Below are 15,877 nucleotides of genomic sequence, written 5' to 3' on the forward strand. Positions count from 1 at the left end.
GATCAGGCCAGATCCAGACATCAAACTGAATGGTGTCTCGATTCCGGTCAAAAAAGAACACAAGTTGCTAGGCATAGTCCTTGATGAAAAACTTTCCTTTATCCCTCATATCAAACAACTAAAACAAAAATGTCTTAAAACAGTGAATATTCTCAAGGTCTTGTCGCATCACTCGTACAGTGCTGACAAACAACTTTTGCTGTGAGTGTTTACCAGCCTGGTAGGCTCGCGGTTAGACTATGGGAGTGTTGGGTATGGTTCAGGAAGGGAAACTGCTTTAAGAATGCTCGACCCAGTGCAGCACTTTGGCCTTCGACATGCGTCTGGTGCTTTTCGGACTAGCCCTGTGCAAAGGTTGTACGTCGAGTGTGACAGATGGTACCTAGGGTACTATATGCTTTTAAAGTTTCGTCAATGTCTCACCATCCCATTAAGTCTATAATGAACGATACAGCTACAACCCAACTGTTTTAAATCGTCCATTTATTTCTGCGCCTTTCTCGCTCAGGGCGAGGCAAGAGGCCTGTGAACTTTCTGTCTCGTTTTTTGACACTTTTAAAACATCTCTTATTGATTCTATAGCCCCATGGCATCTTCGTGCTGTATTGTGTGATTTGTCGTTTACGCAATTTAAGAAAAACATGGTGCCCACAACTGCCATTTTGCAGCATTTCATGTATCTTAAGGCGAAATATGGGGCGGAAGAATTTTTTAGTGGTGCATCAAAATATCCGCTGCAGTGTGTTGGGCTGCACACGGACCAAACTTCAATGCTCGCAGAACAATGAATGTGAATTCCACCATCTTTACGGCGGAAGCATATGGTATATTTCTTGTTTTAAATCACATTATCGAACGTAACATTGCTAAGTCCATCATTTTCACAGATTCATTTAGCGTCGTGCGCACATTGTCGTCACAAAGATCTTGCAAAAATTACGATGTAAATGTTGTTTTTAAATCTTTGATGTCAGCGTATGCCGCAGGTCTGAGTGTGACCGTCTGTTGGTTTCCAGGCCACGCTGGGATCGCTGGCAATGAGTTGGCTGATGCAATGGCGGCTGCTGCTGCACTCTGAAACACTGTAGACATAGCAACAGTACCCTACACTGACCTCAAGGCACTCATCAGACAACACCTACGTAAAACATGGCAAACACACTGGAGTGAACAGACAGACAACAAACTACATGTAATAAAGCCACACTTAGGACGATACACAACTGACTCGCACAACAGACACACCGAAGTGACCTTGGCAAGATTACGGATAGGCCACACACATGCAACACACTCGCACCTGCTCACTGGATCTCCAAGACCCACGTGCGGCTGGTGTGGAGAGGGTCTATCCGTGATCCACGTACTCATCCAATGCAAGGCACTTAACACAACACGACGCAAACACTTCCCACATCTAAACAGACAACACGTCCCGTTTCACCCATCGTTCTTTTTAGGAGACGAGACAATGTTTTCAACCAAGCATGTTTTTAAGTTTCTCACCGATGTCAATTTTTTACATCTCATCTCTTATCATGCATCATGACAACCTGGCCCTTTACACCAGTCATCTTCATTAGCTTGTGTTTACATTGTTTATTTTTTTCTGAAATTCTCTACTGTTAGTTTCACGTCGCTGTCCTCAAATCACTTTCGTTTGGCGCTCTTTGCCCTTAGCTGGCCCTGCGCCATTAAAATCCAAATATCATCATCATCAAGAGTGCCAGAACACAGGCCCTCGCTATGCATTTAGCAAATCAGAATATGAAATGAGGAGATCGTTGAAAATAAGACAAATATATTTGGCAGTCAAGGAGTCCTCGGTAAGCAAAGGGCAGGATGTAGTAGCTCAAGATAAAGAATTTGGAAAATAAGAAAACGGAGAAAAAATGCCCGCCAGGTGGGATCCGAACCCACGACCTCCAGAGTACCGGTCTGGTGCGATAACCACTACGCAAGCTTTTTTTTACCTTTTGCACACACGTACTAGAAGTCACGAATAAATTAAAAACCGCCTGCCAAACTTTGGCTGACGGAAGGATTTAAACTAAACTTCAAAAGTGCATAGCTCTTCCAAAACAGGAAGCCATTGTGTTCGGGGTCCTGTAACTTGTACACTTCATACAACAACCTGACATTTTGAGCAAACCACTACGCTATGGTCGGGGCTACTTTACCCTCCACTTTCTGGGGTATTTATGTTAAGGTGTTTTTGTTTGCTGTGCTTGGGGGTGATAGCCATCCAAATATATATATATATATATATATATATATAAATATATAGATATATATATATATATATATATATATATATATATATATATATATATATATATATATATATATATATATATATATCTATATATATATATATATATATATATATATATCTATATATATATATATATATATATATATATATATATATCTAGTTAACAGAAAAGGTTCCTGGCTATGAGGTTAGCTCTACGATAGAGAAGTCAAACTGAAAAACATAACAACATTTATTCTAACGTTTCGACAGGCCCCCGGTCGAAACGTTAGAATAGATGTTGTTATGTTTTTCAGTTTGACTTCTCTATAGTATATATATATATATATATATATATATATATATAATTTATATAAAAAATAATATATATATAAAAAAATAAAAAAATTCTTTCTCTCTTTCTGTAACCCACCACAGCCTCCCCTTTGCTTTCCGAGGTTTTCTTGACGGCCAACCCTTATTTTCTGTCTTATATATATATGTATATATATATATATATATATATATATATATGTATATATATATATATATATATATATATAGCGAATCAGAATAGGAAATGAGGGACTCGTAGAAATAACACAGAAATAAGGGTTGGCAGTCAAGAACACCTCGGAAAGCAAAGGGGAGGTTGTGTTAGCTCATTGAAACAGATAACGAATGTGGAAAGAAACAAAGAAAGCGAAGAAAAAATGCCCGCCAGGTGGGATCCGAACCCACGACCTCCAGAATACCGGTCTGGTGCGATAACCACTACGCTACCGGCGGGGCGATTTTCTCCCCCGCTTTCTCGGGTATTTATGTCGATGTAATTTTGTTCCTGTGCTTGGGGGTGGTAGCCAGCGCCACTCTGACTTCTCGGGGTGAAGGGGACCTTCTTTTTAATTTTAACATTCTTTATCTGTTTCAATGAGCTAACACAACCTCCCCTTTGCTTTCCGAGGTGTTCTTGACTGCCAACCCTTATTTCTGTGTTATTTCTACGAGTCCCTCATTTCCTATTCTGATTCGCTACATGTATAGCGAGGGCCTCTGTTCTGGCAGTCTTGGTGCCATAGGAAGCTTAAGAGGGTTCAACGCTGGTTGACCACTCTCGACATGTCGTAGACACTCGAGTCACGGCGCGGGGATTAAAAAGAAGGTCCCCTTCACCCCGAGAAGTCAGAGTGGCGCTGGCTACCACCCCCAAGCACAGGAACAAAATTACATCGACATAAATACCCCAGAAAGCGGGGGAGAAAATCGCCCCGCCGGTAGCGTAGTGGTTATCGCACCAGACCGGTATTCTGGAGGTCGTGGGTTCGGATCCCACCTGGCGGGAATTTTTTCTTCGCTTTCTTTCTTTCTTTCCACATTCTTTATCTGTTTCAATGAGCTAACACAACCTCCCCTTTGCTTTCCGAGGTGTTCTTGACTGCCAACCCTTATTTCTATATATATATATATATATATATATATATATATATATATATATATATAGATATATATATATATATATTGGTATTATGTATATCAATACAAAAAATATATTTTTATGTATGTCAACGATACTGACACTGGCGCACTGTCCGCTTAGGAAGATAACATAAAGCGAAATTTAAACACTACACAGTATTCGTCTTAAACTAAGAACGCTATTAGGAGTTAGTGCTTAATATTAGCATGGAAATACGCAATATATAAAAATATTTCTCACCACACCAGCATGGGTACTTCAGTACAGTGCGTGGTGCACAACTATGCGGCATACGTATATGGGCATTACCTACAACATCCGACATCACGGGGAAGAAAATATTCTTGCAGAAACCATCAAACGAGTGCACACAGTTCACGCAGCACTCTAGTTCTCTCACTGCACCCGTCTGCACACAAACACACACCAGCTAAACGTAGAACTCATATCGATCGGGAAGTTTTCTGCTTCACTGTGGCTGGGCCTGAAATTTAGGCACAGTTGTCTTTGATGCAGATGGAGCTAGTGCTTGTAGCATGGGCGTAGCTAGTGAGACTCCCAACTGCGCTGCTGGGCAGTGATCCTCGGCGTTCTCCCGTGCCATATACGGGAATGAGTGGTTGGAGGAAGCGTTAAGCTGCGTATTTTATGCGGCTGAATAGGCAGGTACCTGCAATAACTTCACCGCTTTTTACCTTCTTCCATCGTCAAGCCGAAACCCTGACTCACCTTGTTTGTGGACAACTTTCAGTGAATAGCTAAGCGCTGGCTCACCCTCAGACGACATGTCTGGTTTCTTGATTCTCATAAAAGCTCTAATTCACTGTGCGGTCTTCTTCGAGGCATTGCGAAGGTCTGTGAAGTTTTGCTGTAAACTTCCTCCCTGACGATGAAGTCCGAAAGCAGGATCGCTAACAAGGGCTGCTGAAAGGTGACGACAACGTCAAAACGTGTTCTCCGTAGCTACCCGTGTAGAAAAAGGGATCGGCAACCCCCGTAGTTTCATGTGGCTTGCCGCAATATCAGCTTAATAATTCTGTTTGCGCTTATCGATGCGAAGGCTGTGTTCACATCGCCACATGCATGAAATTCTTCAAAACCCGGTTAAACCGCTGTACAATCCGGTTCGGTTAGTAGTAGTACTAAGCGGAAGAGAGCACAAAGCGGATGGCTGGATTTTTGAGGAACATAAGAACACCGGAGACGAGAACTGGCGCCCATTTTTGTAACTATTACGTCCGGGTAAACCTCACGGGAGCACACAGAATGAGAAAAGTTTAGGACGATATCGAGGCAGCACCATCCGTATAAAATGGTTACGGGCGCACGCGGGCGAGTGTGCATCCTCACCAAACCACAACGAGACGGCCCATTTGGCGGTGTCAGCGCTTACCCTCCGCTCCCCCGAGAGTGACCATTCTGTGTGGTGGTTCGAAACCAAGGACCGAATGGTCAGTTATGGCAAAGTGACCAAGTGTTATCGCCTAGCTCGACAAACAATTCCACCTTCCCCCCGGCACTCAGTCGGGAGGAGGCGGTCATCTTAAGGTAGCTACAGACCGGGTCACTCCCGCTTCGGCAGTTCTACGCGGGCTTCATCTAGAACTCTATCAGAGTTGTTTTTGCAGTGTTTGTGCAGTATGCCCAGCGGACCAACGGCACATCATGTGGGGACTGTTCTAAGTTACCTAACTAAGCTCCCTCCAGTTCAAGCAACATCTGGTCGTAGGCTGATGCGAGGACAGTTTCGAAAAGCACGTTGCTTGAACGAGGCAGTGTACACGTTCTTGTGTGTGGGAAAGAGGATAACTATCTTTCACGACGGTTTTGTTCAGCAATACAAACAGCAATACCTCCACCCTTGTTTTAAATAACTAGAAATAGAAAGACCAATTCTGAAGCAATAACGGACTTTATTACCTACAACTGCTTGAGACGACGACTTTTTTGACATACACGAGCTGGGAGTTAAGGAGAACGCTGTGTCCTTTTGCTACAATGCACTGATTAGAGATCCGAACCTCGTCACGATGAACAAAATACCTCACTAGGCCAAGGCTTTATAGAAAAGAGAGGCAAATTCTTTGAGCTACTATGCTGGAAGGCATGCAGAAGCAAATGAGTTCCTATCGAAGCCTGTACTTCCGTGGCAATGGTAGCTGGCATGGCAGTCTCTAGGCAGCGGAAGAACGAGGCATAAATCTGGAAATCATAGGACCAAATGGAAACAATATATAAAAGCGTTGTTCATTGCGTGAGAACGATGAATAGAATGGAAGCATCGCCTTCCTTGTGTAGGACATTCTAAAGAAAGCCTCCTCGCACGAGGGTAGGCGCCTTCATGTAATCTAGCCGCTTCACAGGGGGCGCCGTCAGCAGCGCTTGGGCGACGAAATGCCTTCCAAAACGATCTCCCGCTAGAATGCAAACTAAAGAACCTGAGTAGTTAAAGAATGTTGCAGTCGCATGACTAAGTGCTACATCGATGTGAATTCCAGAGCGGATGTACACGGTCGGCGATAAGATGCTCACAGCCTCACCTTCGCCAAATTCTTTTCAGTGGGCTCACAAAACGGAAAGTCCTGCTGTTTCTTCTTGCATACCAAATTGAATTAATCAATAAGGCCACACTTAAGGCAATGCTGACCTTTGGCTTGCCCGCGAGGTGACGCGGCACTGCAATGCTGCAAACCACAATGATAACATTGAGTGTACGAGTCGCATGGGCCCGGATACGAGGCAGATTGGCGGCTGTCAGGCAGCAAGCGCGCTTCGGTATGAGGAGCAGGTAGGTACGGCCCGCTACGAGAACGAGGAGGGTTTCGGTGAATAGGTGACAATTTAATTTGCTAGAGTCAAAAAAAGTAGCGTCAAATAACACGAGGACAGTTCGTGTAGTGCCGTAATGAAGGCCACCAGCGGTTAAAAGATAAATCAAGTGGCTGATGTACAGGAGAAGGGGCAAATATATGGGTGGTATGGGGTGAGCTGTAAGATTTGAACCTCTGATTGAAACCCAAATCCGCGTTGAACGGAAAACATGGCATTATGTCCTAAAAACCATGATGGATGTAATGAAATATGTGGTCTGTAGAGTTCTCTGAAGCGTTTGCGGCATTTAAAATCGACGGTCTTCAATTGAATGAGGATCTGCATCAGGGATAGGCCTTTCCCACAACTTCTGCACATGAGTCTTGAAGAACCAATGAGCAGGAGCGATTGTGTCACATGTGTATGGCCTATCCGTAATCGAGCCAGAGTAACTTCATCTGCTGTGTGTGTCCGTGGTGTATGCTCCGTATGCTCTCAAGAGGAACTTTATGAGGTGTTGTTTCTTGTCGTTGTGTTCATTCCAGTGTGCTTGCATGTTCTGCGAAGCTGTTCTCTGATGTGTGACTTGAGGTCAGTGTAGGGTATTGTTGTCATGTCAACTGTAGTTGCAAGTGCAGCAGCGGAAGCCATTCGGCCTGCGTTCTCATTACCTGCCATCCAATTCTGCCCTGGCACCCAGTACATGATCACATCAAGGTTTAACGCATATACAATAATAGTAATAATGTGAACATTGATGACATGGTTTTTCAACTTTTGTTATGATAATGTACGCACAACGCTTAAAGAATCGGTGTAAATTACGGAGTTCAAATTCAATTTAGAACAATATGTTTATCTACATAAAGTATGCCATAGGCCTCTGCTGCCAAAATACTATTATTTCTACTCGTATGTCACTGACAATAAAGGTGCAACCATAAGTAGCACAGCAAACAGTTTTGGCAGTTTTTGAAGCGCCGGTATAAAATTCTGCCAACTTTTATTTGTGCTGCACAGCCAAAAATGTTGCACGATGGCGCTTCTTGGCCCTCTGTTTTTCCCTACAATTGTGAAAGATACATCACCTAATATCGGGCGAAGCTCTTACGGTGCTACAATTCCTGTAACGGGGGTTTTGGTGTTGTCAAACAACATGACATCAAGTTGTGGTGCTTCTTTTCTTTCTCTTAAATGGAATGGAGCAGAGATTGGTCGACGATTACAAAGGAGTTTAGTTATGGATGTATCATAAAAATGGCGCAAAAGGATGGTGAGGCATTATTGAGCTTTCAAAGGCATAAAAGAGGTCCGTGTATGCTCGCTGACGTTCTAGATTCCATTTGTTGCACTCTACATATAGGCTTTCAACTCGACTACTCCGGAAGGCACCACACGCCTAGCGGAGCCCTAGATTAGGCTCATGGTCCAGCATTCCTGAGGGATGTTTTAGTGGCTGACCCATAGACAACGCTACCATAGTCCAATCATGAACCTATTGGGTCGTTAAAAACACGTAAAAGTTGTCAGCAGCGAAAGAACTTTGCCAGAGAACCTTCACAATAGTCATTGTTTTTAACCCCTTTCTAATGTTTTTTGTGTGGTATGAATGTGAGCTTTTCGTCAAATATTATACGTAAAAATGTGTGTTTCTGTTTAACAGGAATCGAGACGCCATTGACTTGAATGTCTGAATCCGTGTGGATGCCACGACTTATGGAAAGCAAAACACCAGTGCACTGTCCTGGATTCAATTTTAAACCATTGCTATCTGCCCAGTCGGCCAGCTTGTTAACACCAAACAGGACTTAGCGCTATCTGACAGACAAGTTATAGAATTTAGAGAAGAGTTGAACATCGTCTACATAGATAGAACGAGAAATCGATGGCGGCAGCACCTTCCTAACCGAATTCATTTCCACACTAAAAATGGTGCAGCTCTAAACTACACCTTGTGGGATGCCATTTTTCAGCACATGAACCTCAGAAAGTGCAGTTCCAACTCGCACGCGAAACGTTATTTCAGACATGTGACTGGCACGCATGTTCATCATGTTACCCGACCTGCCAAAATGACTACAAATCGCTGAGGATACCATACAGCCAAGCAGTATTATAAGCCTTTTCATGATCGAAAAATACTTTCATACCATACAGCTTGTGGGGAAAGCATCTTTGCTATAGGACTCTAATGCAATGAGTTCGTCTTTGGTAGAACGCCCCTCACTGAAGCCTGCCTGGCAGCTCTCGAGAAGACCATTGCTCTCTGAAAAGTACACATGGCTCCTGTTTATCATCTTCTCGGAGAACTTACAGGGGCAGCTTGACAGTGCATTGGGGCGATAACTGGCAGGAGAGGAAGGTTCCTTCACTTCCTTTGGGAAAGCGACTGCTATGGCCTCCATAAAACAGCGTCGGATGTGCCCCGGAAACCATATTTTATCGTATAGGTGCAGGAGTGCTTCAACAGTGTCTGGGTGTAGGTGTTGTATTATGCTGTTTGTAATCATATCTTCATAGAGAGCTGAAGGTTTACATGTTGGCACAGCATCCTTCATCAATTGAATTTAAAATGGAGCATCGTAGGAAGTGTGAAACTTGTTGCTATCACGCGGGGACTTATTTCTTCAAGATATTATGTGTTTAATGAAACCGATTGGGTAGTGTGCTGAACATGACACGTGTTGGAAGTGTTGTGCAAGCGTGTTAGCCTGGTCTTCGAGTGTGTCCCCTGTTTTGCTAACCTGGGGCAGGCTGTGTCTGTGGTCGCTAGAGCTTACGTATGTGTGTTCAGACTTTGTGTGTGTGTATGAATATTTGACGTCAGGAAGGTGTACCAACCCTTTCGTTTTGCCTCACGGCGCACACGTTTTCCAAACGCCTCGGCTCGTTTGAACAACAGGAGGTTACCCGATGTGGGGTACCGACGAAGGATCCCCCACACCTTGTTCTGAGTCTCTCGCGCGCTCCTACAGTTCTCATTCTACCACGGCATCCTCTGGTTACGCGGGGCATCAGTGGCGTAGGGAATGGACGTTTCGGCGGGGTCGAGGATGTGTCCCGTGAGTAGTTGGGAAGCTCCGCTCGCCATTCATCATTTCTGTGGGGCACCAAACTAATTCATAAATATCCAAACATGCCTGTCATAATTGGAGGCGATTTCATTGCAAAAAGCCCAACGTGGGCATACGCAACGACAGACATCAGATGAAAACTTCTGGAAGGCGTGATGGAAATGAATAACCTCACGCTTGTGAACGATGTCAGCGTAACCCCAAGAATGGGGCTGCACGCCTCCCAAAAATATACCACACCGGATCTCACATTTGCCGCTCTTGGTCTCTTAAAAGCGTGGAAAATTTCTTACACAACTTGGGGTAGCGACCACTTCCCCATAACATATTTCCTTCTTGGGAAACTATTAAAAAAGACCAAAACTCTCAAATTAACAAACTGGATGAGCATTCTCTGACCCATCTCTAACCCATCTGCCGATTTTCATACTCTCGTTTAGGGCATCTATATTGTTCGCTAGCGTCGAATGAAGAGGTCACCTGCTCGACTGACACCGACCATGGACAACCATTTGGCCAATTTGTGGCCGCGCCAAACACCTCACCCACAAATACAGACAATTGGGAAAACGCCATTACGATCTAACGAGGTTACGAAGTCAATACAAGCTAATTCAAGAGTATCAATGACAGCTTGCTAACGTCCACTGTCGGGAGCTTTGTTTGACTCTAGGAAATGAACGCGGCCTCTCGAAACATTCGAACATTTACAGAGGAATGACGGGAAAAGAAAGCAGCACCTCACGTTATTCTCAACGCTTACAGTTCACAAGAACCCCGATATGGTGGCACGAGAGGTTATCTTGACGCTTTTCCCAACTGGTAGTAGGCAACATAGCGTTTATCTCCCCATAATTCACATCGATAACGAAGATTCATCACTTGAGTGCCCATGCCTGATGGCAGAGCTCCGCATTTAAAAAGACAGGTTAAGGCGAGATCGGCCCGGGACATGACGAGGTTACCTCGCAGCACATACGAAACCTCTATGAAGCTCACTTGGAACAACTACTGGTGCTCGTAAACCACTCGTGGAACACAGGCGAGATTCCCGAAGACTTTAAGCTTTCCCTGGTCCACCTAATCCCGAAGCCTGGAAAAGTCCCATCAGTTTTTTCCAACCTAAGACCCATATCATTCACACCTACTTTGTGCAAGTTAATCGGACGTCTCAGAATACAATACAGCTTGGAATATGTCATCCATTGGCTTCACCCTTCACACACTGGATTCACGCCGCATTTCGGAACCTAGGACTGCCTTTGGCTGCTCCGCCGTGTCATCAACAGATGCCGGTACGAGCGCGGACTTCCCGACTACGTCTTAAATGTGGACCTTAGAATACCATTCGCACAGTAAATGAGACCACAATTTTCAATGAACTAGCTCAAGTGTTTGCCAGAAAAAAAGCACAAATATGGATCCAAAACTTCCTTCACAGCCACCCCTTACAACTCAACAGCAAGCTCTCCGGATGGAAACCTAACACCCATGAAAACGACAAGGAAGTGCCACAGAGATCCACCCTTGCACCGGTCTTCTACAACATAGTCATGGGGAAATTGGCTAAGAATCTTGAACAAGAAACGTCGGCCAGATTTTCTATATACACCGATGACGTCACAATATGGTGCGAGGGCAGAGACTTCTCAACGACCACTTACGTGTTTGGATGTTGTTTATTTACAAAATATCCGCGGTAGGTCGACGGCGGATGGTCCTCTGCTGGCTGCTGGGTTGCGTTTGGCACACTTTAAAATAGATTTTAAATATTTTCTAGGCTGTTCTCGCCGCTGATATTTCGCAGATGATGTATACGTGTCCACACCAATCTATGTCCGAAGTTATCTCGCCTTGAAATTTTTGTGTCAGTATCCCTTTAAATCACCACCCATGTTGCCGATTTTGACGGATTCATTCGCAGCAATCCGAGAAATACGAAAACCCCTTTTACTCAACTTGCTTGTTAACTCTATATTACTGCTTAACGAACTACTAAAGAGCTACAAAAATGAACATACGAATCGACAGGATACCGAGTCATGAAGAGGCCAGCCCAGGAATCGAGGCCGCTCACCCAGCGGCGCAGGAGAGACTGAACGTTACCCCTCCGCTGGTTTATACCTCGGCTACTTCACCTGCCCTTCTAATCCAGCGACTCAACAATCTCAAGAAATGCCACTACGAACAAGTGACACCATCTGGTTTTCTTTTCAACATGTTCTCATTAACAAGAGCCGAATAAGTATTCATCAACAAGTATTGCGCCAATGCTGCTTACACCTTACATATCATTCAAAAGTGCACAAAGAGCCCCAAAACACCCTCACACCCGCATTGTCCCTACTGTACCAGGATCACCAAAGTAGATCTTCACCACTTAGTGTGTATATGACCATTCTTCGATGCACATCGTTCAGACACCATTCCACGCATTCATCTTAACACCATACACCAAGAAGCACATGCCGCACTAGATAAGTCTTTATGACACGAAATAGGCAAATTTGCAACCAAAATGATCTCTAGCGAGTAGTCTGTCGAAGACCACCCCGGGAAAGCCTCCGAAAAGTCAGTGAATAGAAAAAAAGCGCCTGGAACTGAAGCAACCCGTGTAATCCTCTCCTTCATATCCCATTTTCCCCCATCAAATGGCTTTAGCCCTTCCTTCCCTGAATAATACCTTTACTACAACTAATAGTTCAACGTGTATGTGTGCTGTGGTTGTCAAGTGTAGTTTGGATGTCCCTGTAAACATATTCCAGTTAGATGTTGCATCATTGAACCTGTTCTGGTAGAATGGACTGCATGGCCGTTTACCTATATATGTCACTGAGGTGGGCAAGTACATAATATCATATGGGTCCGAGCCCACACCCCACTCAAGACATGGAAAGATAATTGCAGAAGCACGAGCCATGTCAAGATTTCAGCATGTATTGTGTCCTAAGTTATGATATGTAGCTGTTTCTCGTTGAAAATGAATGCTCCCGAGGATATTAAGAACTACTCTATAAGGCAACCTTGGGCATCCATACAAGAAGAGCCCCCAAGAGAAACCTCGACAATAAGGTCGCCTGTGATTATGTATGGTTCTGGCAGCTGGTCAACCAGCGCTTCGAAATCGGAGCTCCGAAGTGCAAAATCACGAGGAATATATTTGAAGAATACCGTTATCGACCTATTAAATAATATTGTGGTGATTGCTACAGCCTCAAAGAAAGTGTTCAAAGTAACAGGGTGGCATGCGAAGGATTTACATGCGAATATAGCAGCACCGCGCCGAGGGTTTCAGCAGCCCCCCCTGTCCTTTCTGAACACAACGAAACAATTCAAGAAATTTCTTCTGCTTGTAATTCGAATGCGTTTCCTGAACACACATTACACTTGGCCGGTTAGCATGCGGTAGTTGGCATATATTGTCAAGATTTTTAAGACCTCTGCAATTCCATAGAAATATGTTTTGTATTCCCATTTTGAAGTGTTCGGATCTATTGGTATGTATTGTATGAACTGTCTATCGGGGCTTGGACTGTCGGAGATGAAAGTTTGGCACCTCACAGATTTGGATAGAGGAACCCGTTCCTTCCGCGGCGACGCAAAAAGAACGGTGCCACATCTACCTCATCCTCAGATGTCGTAGGGTTGCCTGAAGAACCACGCCCCTCGGAATTGACCCCCATTCGGGTGCCTTTCGTTTTTCTGAGCCGCTACTGCCGAAGGATTCGGGAGCACCACAGGTGGCACGGGCGGTGCGGCAGAGGTGCGAGCCGAAGTTGGACCCCGGTGTTCTTCTCCTCAGCAGGCTCCAGTGGAAGCGGGCAGTGTGAGAAAGCAGGGGCCGGAGGGGCATCGTTCCCGATGGTGGCTGTTCCCACCACAGCGGCTTCTGCCTCAGCGAGCGGCGCGGAGGCCGGTTGGGCTGCCCGAGGCAACCCGGGGGGGGGGGTAGAGCCGGAACCACGTGCGAGTCTCGGTACTGGGTCCCCGCCGAAAGCAGACGCCACTCCGTCCTCCGGGAAGCTGTGTTGTCGTATCTCCCCAGGGCAAAAGAGGCGAACATCTTCCGTGCCTCTATGTAGGTGGTGTTCTCGTTTATATTCTCGTTCAATAATTCTCTGCTTCTCCTCCTTAACTTTTCACATTTTCGCGAGTACGCTGCATTGGGTCCTTGGCAGTTGGCACAGGTGAAGGTTGTGGATTCGCAGTTTTCTGAAGGATGGTCATGCTGGCCGCAACTTAGCACAGGTACGTCGGCCACGGCAAGACTTTTGGTCATTGCCGAACCCTTGGTACTTGAAGCAGCGCCGTGGGTTCCAGATGTACGGGCGGACAGAACTACGAATAACCGGCAATTCTGGATTCTGGAAGGGCGGACCGAGCAGGGCTCAAGATAATGTGTTTAGATTCTATCTGTCATCGCGGGGTATGGATATGCGGTTTACAGCCATGACGCACTGATTCCTTAAGCCTTCCAAAAGGTCGGCATCGGTTTCGAAAATCAGATCTGCCCCAAATATAAAACCCTGAGAGCTGTTGAGGCTGCGGTGGCGTGTGACCCTGATCGCTAGATCCGCCATGGGGGTTTGTTTCAGGTAAACTGTGGTGATTGCTGGTTTTTTACTTCAACTAGCATCTCAAGATAAAAAGAAGGGTATTTTTTTGGTGGCCTTGGGAGCGAGTTACAAAACAAAGAAGAAAACGAATCTTTGGTGCGGCCCGTTTTCAGTGACCGATCTCGTTTGGGACGGAGGGATTAAAAGAGACCATACAGAATAATATAAGTGCAGGAGATGGTAGTACTTTCTTCGCTTGGGTTGCCCTGATACCGAGGCAGGTCCCGTAGCTCCCTGCCATTAAACAGACAGGGACCCCATCCGCCGGAGCTTGACTTGGGCTCCGACGGCCACCGTTTGAGGTTTCTACCCTTCACCTTAAAACTCAATACCAATGTCGCTTACCGCGTAAGTACGGAGGCTCGCTGTACGCGGTGTCGCCAATACCGTCACCAAGAATACGCTAGATGCCTCGTTCTGGGTCTTGTTACTTCCAGCCGACACACAGCTTCAATGCACGTATCCGAGGAGGCCGTTATAGTTCTCGCTTCCGCTTAGGCTACGACTACATCAATCACGCTGCTGTACGGACTCTCAAGTCGCAGGCGCCCCTACACCTAAGGCAGATTTTCTACCCTGCCACTTCACATCTTACCAAAACGCCACACTGTACCCTTTACTCGCATCGCGTCGGCTCACAGTAGTACCTCCCTCCTTGGGAAAGAAGTGGCTCATCCAGCGACCCGCCCTCTCCTTACCCGGAAACTCCCCGCCAAAGCAGGCTGCACAAATCTGGACCATGGTTCACGTGCTTGAACCGTCTAATACCATACATGCACCGACAGTTCGTACCACCACAAGGCCTGCCGACGCACTTCTCCCCCTCCTCTCATTTCCCTCTCTGTTTCCGACGGCCGCACCTGTCGAATCCTCTAACCTGTGACCTCCCACCACCCTGTCGTCCTCCACCCTGTCGTCCTCCACCATATCTCTCCCCACCTCCTATGCACCCATCTTCTCCCGCTGTAACACTCGGAATCGCACCTTTACTTGGTGTGCCCAGTGAACCCCTTAGCACCCGCTCCCCCTACTATAAAGCGATGGGAATATGAGCTGCGCAGTTGCCACCTCAGGAACCAAGAAGCCCCAGTGGATGGGGAGAAGGTGACCGTGACGGCGCGCCGCAGAATCGGAGTAGAATGGCCACCCACCGCTCCAACTATCTCTCTTCCCTCCGTCTTTGTTTTTCTGAATAAGCATTTTCCCACCAAAAAGCCGCCCACAGAAGATGTGCTACCAAATCTTCACTTTTATTATTTCCGTATAGAAGAAATACTATTTGTGGTATACATAAGTATTGTACCTCGCTATGCTAGAGTTTAAGGGCATAGTGGCAAATGATCGGTACCAATTTGCAACATTGAACCCCTCTGATTAACGCTGGGGTGGCTTCCCTCCTTTTGTATTGTTGCTTGTAAAATCAGAATGCGTCAACTCTGCTGCCCCTATGACTTTTCATGAATGTTTATTCAATTTCAAGGCTATTTCGCCATGTTTAGAGACATCTATACTGCAAATGTTCCGATATAAAGCTATATTTCGGTCGCGTTCGCATTTGATGCTGCTATGTGATGAAATACAGTGAACTCTCGTTAACGCGATCTCGAAGGAAACATATTCATTTGTACGTCTCATCAGAAGTTCG

Source organism: Haemaphysalis longicornis, unplaced genomic scaffold (genome assembly GCF_048455015.1).
Source record: "Haemaphysalis longicornis isolate Haplotype H1 unplaced genomic scaffold, Haemaphysalis longicornis Haplotype H1 scaffold_11, whole genome shotgun sequence".
NCBI classification, from domain to species: Eukaryota; Metazoa; Arthropoda; class Arachnida; order Ixodida; family Ixodidae; genus Haemaphysalis; species Haemaphysalis longicornis.